This window comes from Rhinopithecus roxellana, chromosome 5 (assembly GCF_007565055.1).
Source record: "Rhinopithecus roxellana isolate Shanxi Qingling chromosome 5, ASM756505v1, whole genome shotgun sequence".
Lineage (NCBI taxonomy): Eukaryota > Metazoa > Chordata > Mammalia > Primates > Cercopithecidae > Rhinopithecus > Rhinopithecus roxellana.
In genome coordinates this window covers 160,353,280-160,359,279 of record NC_044553.1, presented here as the reverse complement: position 1 = coordinate 160,359,279, position 6,000 = coordinate 160,353,280, and positions in this window count along the sequence as shown.

Below are 6,000 nucleotides of genomic sequence, written 5' to 3'. Positions count from 1 at the left end.
CACCTCTTGGCTATTGTGAACAATGCTGCTATTGTAGCAGGACGAGTCACAGACAAAACTCATCAGACACCGGATTAAAGAAGGAAGAGGTTTATTTGACTGGGAGCTTCGGCAGACTTGTGTCTTAAGAGCCAAGCTCCCTGAGAAAGAAATTCCTGGCCCTTTTAAGGGCTTACGACTCTACGGGGTCCACGTGAAAGGGTCATGATAGATTGAGCAAGCATGGGGAATGTGACTGGGGGCCACATGCATCAGTTAACAGAACCAAAAGTTTTACAGTGATTTCTCATAAAATGTCTGTAATTTACAGATAACACAAGTAGTTTTGGTCATGGGTTAATATTATTATTATTATTTTAACCACCAGGGCCAGGTGATAGTGCCCAGGTCATCCTGCTATTTATCTTATTTCTGTTTCTTTCCAACTTTTCGCCTTCTCCTTTTTCTCCTGTCTTATAAACTAGGGAAACAGGGAGGGGGTGGTGGAGAAGAAGGGAAGGTCAGCAGGAGAAGCAGTGGTCTCACTCCATGCTAGTAATATGGGTGTGCAAATACCTCTTCGAGATCCTGCTTTCAATTCTTTTGCATATATACCCTGGATTAGTTCATTCTCACACTGCTACAAATAACTACCGGAGACTGGGTAATTTATAAAGAAAATAGATTTAATTGACTCACAGTTCTGCAGGCTGTACAGAAGGCATGGCTGGGGGGCCTCATGAAACTTATAATCATGGCAGAAGGGTGAAGGGGAAGCAAGCATGTCTTCATATGGTGGCAAGAGCGAGAGAGAGAAGGGGGAGGTGCTACACAGTTTTAAACAACCAGATCTCGTGAGAACTCACTATCACAAGAACAACAAGGGGGAAATACAACCCCATGATTCAGTCACCTCCCACCAGGCCCATCCTCCAACATGTGGGGATTACAATTTTACATGAGATTTGGGTAGGGACATAAAGCCAAACCGTATTATACCTAGAAGTGGAATTCCTGGATCATACGGTAATTCTATTTTAAATTTTTTGAGGAGCCTCCATACTATTTTCTATAGAGCTTGCACCATTTTATATTGCTACCAATCACATACAAGGTTGAAGGGGTGGCCTGCCCCTCCACACCTGTGGGTATATCTCGTCAGGTGAGATGAGAGACTGAGAAAAGAAATAAGACACAGAGACAAAGTATAGAGAAACAACAGCGGGCCCAGGAGACCGGTGCTCAGCATACCAAGAACCTGAACCAGCACCGGTCTCTGAGTTCCCTCAGTTTTTATTGATGATTATTTCACTATCTCAGCAAGAGGAATGCCGCAGAAGAGCAGGGTAATAGTGGGGAGAAGGCGGCAAGAAAACATGTGAGCAAAAGAATCTGTGTCATAATTAAGTTCAAGGGGAGGTACTATGCCTGGATGTGCACGTAGGCCAGATTTATGTTTTTCTCCGCCCAAACATCTCAGTGGAGTAAAGAATAACAAAGCAGCATTGCTGCCAACATGTCTCGCCTCCCACCATAAGGCAGTTTTTCTCCTATCTCAGAACTGAACAAATGTACAATCGGGTTTTATACTAAGACATTTAGTTCCCAAGGGCAGGCAGGAGACAGTGACCTTCCTCTATCTCAACTGCAAGAGGCCTTCCTCTTTCACTAACCCACCTCGGCACAGACCCTTTATGGGTGTTGGGCTGGGGGACGGTCAGGTCTTTCTCATCCCACGAAGTCATATTTCAGACTATCACATGGGGAGAAACCTTGGACAATATCCGGCTTTCCAAGGCAGAGGTCCCTGCGGCTTTTCACAGTACATTGTGCCCCTGGTTTATTGAGACTAGAGAATGGCGATGACTTTTACCAAGCATACTGCTTGTAAACATTTTGTTAACAAGGCACGTCCTGCACAGCCCTAGATCCCGTAAACCTTGATTCCATACAACACATGTTTCTGTGAGCACAGGGTTGGGGCAAAATAGCTGGGGCAAAGTTACAAATTAACAGCATCTCAGCAAAGCAGTTTTTCAAAGTACAGGTCAAAACGGGATTTCTTATGTCTTCCCTTTCTACATAGACACAGTAACAGTCTGATCTTTCTTTCTTTTCCCTACACAAGGTTCCGCTTTCTCCACATCCTCACCAACACTTGTTATGTTTTGTTTTTTTAATAGTAGCCATCCTAATAGATGTGAGATGATATCTCATGATGGTTTTGATTTGTATTTCCATAATGATTCGTGATGTTGAGCATCTTTTCGTATGCTTTTTGGCCACTTTTACATCCTCTTTGGAGGAATGTCTATTCACGTCCTTTGCCTATTTTTAAATTGGGTTATTCGTTTTTTCTTCCTTCTGTTGTTGTATTGTAGTACTTCTTTATATATTCTGGATATTAATCCCTTATCAGATACATGATCTACAAATATTTTCTCTCCTGTAGGTTGCCTTTCACTCTGTTAATTATGTCCTTTGATTCACAGAAATTTTAAATTTTGATGTCGTCCAATATATCTATTTTTACTTTTGTTACCTGTGCTTTTGGTGTCAAATCCAAGAAATCATTGCCAAATCCAGTGTCATGAGGTTTTTCCCCTATGTTTTCTTCTAAGCGTTTCGCAGTTTTACTCCCCATATTTAGGTCTTCGGTTTATTTTGAGTTGATTTTTGTGTATGGTATAGGGTAAGGGTCCAACTTCATTCTTTTGCATCGCATATCCAATTTTCACAGCACCATTTGTTGAAGAGACTGTCCTTTCCCCATTGATTGGTCTTGGCACCTTTTTCAAAAATAATTTGACATTTTACTTCTGGGCTCTCTATTCTATTACACTGGTCTATATATCTGTCTTTATCCCAGCACCACACTGTTTTGCTTTCTGTAGCATGTTTTGAAATCAGGAAATCAGGAAGTGTGAGTATTCCAACTTTGGTCTTCTTTTCCAAGACTGTTGTGACTATTCAGCATTCCTTTAGATTCCATATGAGTTTTTTTTTTTTTTTGAGACGGAGTCTTGCTCTGTCGCCCAGGCTGGAGTGCAGTGGCCGGATCTCAGCTCACTGCAAGCTCTGTCTCCCGGGTTTATGCCATTCTCCTGCCTCAGCCTCCCGAGTAGCTGGGACTACAGGCGCCCGCCACCTAGCCCGGCTAGTTTTTTGTATTTTTTAGTAGAGATGGGGTTTCACCATGTTAGCCAGGATGGTCTCGATCTCCTGACCTCGTGATCCGCCCGTCTCGGCCTCCCAAAGTGCTGGGATTACAGGCTTGAGCCACTGCGCCCGGCCGGAACTGATTTCCAATGTACAAAAAGTTGCAAAAATAAAAATAGTATAGAGAATGCCACACACCTTTTACTCAGATTCACCTACTGACATTTCACCCTATTTGATCACTTTCTGTCTCTGTCTGCTTGTATCTGTCTGTCTGTCTATCTATCTACAATTTGTTTCTGAGCCATTTGAGAGTAGTTGCTTATATTATGGCCTTTTCTCCCTAAATACTTGAATTTGTATTTTGTAAGAAAAAGGCTCTTCTTTTACATAAGCGCATAAATGTGCATTGATACAAGACTTTAACTGATTGCCCATGTTCCAGTTTCATCAGTTGACCTAATACTAGGTTTTACAATATTTTCTTTTTTTTGCCCTCCAGTACAAGATCCAACCTAAGGCCAGGCATTGCATTAAATTTACATCTCTTTAGCGGCCTTCAATCTGAAACATTTCTACAGCCTTTCTTCGTCTTCTATGATATTGATATTTTAAAAGAGAACTCCCCCGCCCACCACCACTTTTGAATACAACATTGCTCATTTTTGTTGTCTAATTTTTTAAAATCAGCTCAAGGTGATGCATTCTTATGCCTTTCTCAGGGTAACTTTGGAGGCACACAATGCCCTCCTCAGCTTTTTAAATGGTGCCTCCAGATGCTGGCCCAAGTCAAAGTTACGAAGGAAGAGTTTGGATGAGCCTCATCTGTCTTGGTATGTTTCTTTCCTACCTAAGTGACCCTAATGCAACCCTGGTAGATAAGGAGAATTTGTAACCCATGCATCCTAATACAGAAATAGGACAGTTGAAAACGTGATGTCTGTCTCCATCCTTTGCCTCTTTCCTTCTAAGGAAACTCTGTCCCGAGCATGCACATAATATTGCTTAGGGTTCTTTGCTTCTAAGTAACGAGAATCACTCTATCCCCACTTGAATAAAAAATGCAGACTTGTTGAAAGGGTGCCGGGAGTGAAAACAACCAGGCTTTGCAAAAGACAGAAGTGAGGGGGTCAGGATCTCCACAGGAGGGGTCCAGTGCGGTGTTCCGAGCCCACGGCTCTCTGAAGGACTTGACTCCAGTAGCTCCACCCTAGGTGTTCTGGCTTGGGATTCAGACTCCCTAGAGAGCTGGGGAAGAGAGGGGAATGGGAGCCATGTTTGACACCCCCCCGCTCCTGAATTACCACGGAATTAGGGAACGACAGTTTCCTAAACGAAGAGGAGCAAGACAAACACAATAATCACAGATACCAGGCCCTGTACTTCACCACTCTCTCGGCCTTTGGGATCCGGGATACGCAGGCACTGGCACATCGTTTGCTCTGCTGCTCACGACTGTGGGGCATGTCCACCATGAGGCTTGCCTTATTCTCAGGGACATTTGGTTCTATATCGTCCTGCAGCCATAGCTCATTGGCTCAGAGCTAGGAACCTGAATTTAAGAGGAGCCAATCTGTGGTCTGGGCAGCAATTTAGGATGGGTCCCGGTGTGAGAAGTTGTGTCAACCCATCACAACCAAGAAATTTGGAGAGAATGTGGCAGACAGCCAAAGGACCTAGACCAGAAGAATCCGGAAGTACCTGGGAGCTGGATAGGCCACATCAGCTACATTCAAGCCCAAGTTAGGAGGAGCAGAAGGTAAGAGGGAAGGTATGGAGATGAGAGGGTAGAGAAGCCAGTTGGAAGAGAGACTGGGAAACCCCCAGACATATTGGAAAGAGTTCTAATTGCAGAGGTTCCCAGAACTGTCTAAGCCTGACACCTGCTCTCTAGTCCCTGGGGTTTCCAGCCCAGCCCCTGTCCTCGGCTTCTCCTGAGATTCCCTCCTTCACACATCTTTACAATGATCTATCATTTTCTTGAGCTAGTCAGACTGAGTTTCCATTCCAGTCACTAAAAAGCCAAATGGTAGATTGCATGAAGGCCCCCAGTTCCTCTTTCCTGCCTGTGCCCACACCAGTTATCATGTGATTTTGCAGGGCCCTGTGCCTTTGGGCTCAGCTTTAGACTCGCATGGGCTAGTAGAATGAGGCAGAAGTGGTGGCATTTCAGTTCCAAGCCTAAGCTTTGAGAGGCCTTGAGGGTTCTGTCTGCCTCTTATATTTCTGCCATTGCCCTGGGGACATCACGCCCAGGCCTGCTCCTGGTCTTTGGAGCAGGGCCAGTCCCGCCAAACCTCATTAGCCACCCCCAGGCAGCTGCACATGTGCAAGTGGTCACAGCTGAGCTAGCCTGGGGGGTCTGCTGGCCATCAGGTAACCCTAAAGTAACCCAGACATCTATAAGATTAAAAGATGTTTCTTTGAAGTTATTGAGTTCTGGGTTGTTTTTGTTACACAGTGTATTTGGCAATAGCTGTATGATACAAGATCTAACCAAACTACGAAAGTAAAGATAATAGCCTACAAAGTCTGTCATTTCTCCTACTATTCATTTATCATTTATTGCCTCCTACTGTGTGTTTTGGAGCTAGAATTATAGCAGTGAAAAAACAAGCCCCTTCCCCTGTAGAACCTACATTCTTTTTTTTTTTTTTTTTTTGAGATGGAGTCTCGCTGTCGCCCAGGCTAGAGTGCAGTGGTGCAATCTCAGCTCACCGCAACCTCTAACTCCCATGTTCAAGTGATTCTCCTGCATCAGCCTCCTGAGTAGTTGGGATTACAGGTGTGCACCACTACGCCCAGCTAATTTTTTTATATTTTTAGTAGAGACGGGGTTTTACCATGTTGGCCAGGTTGGTC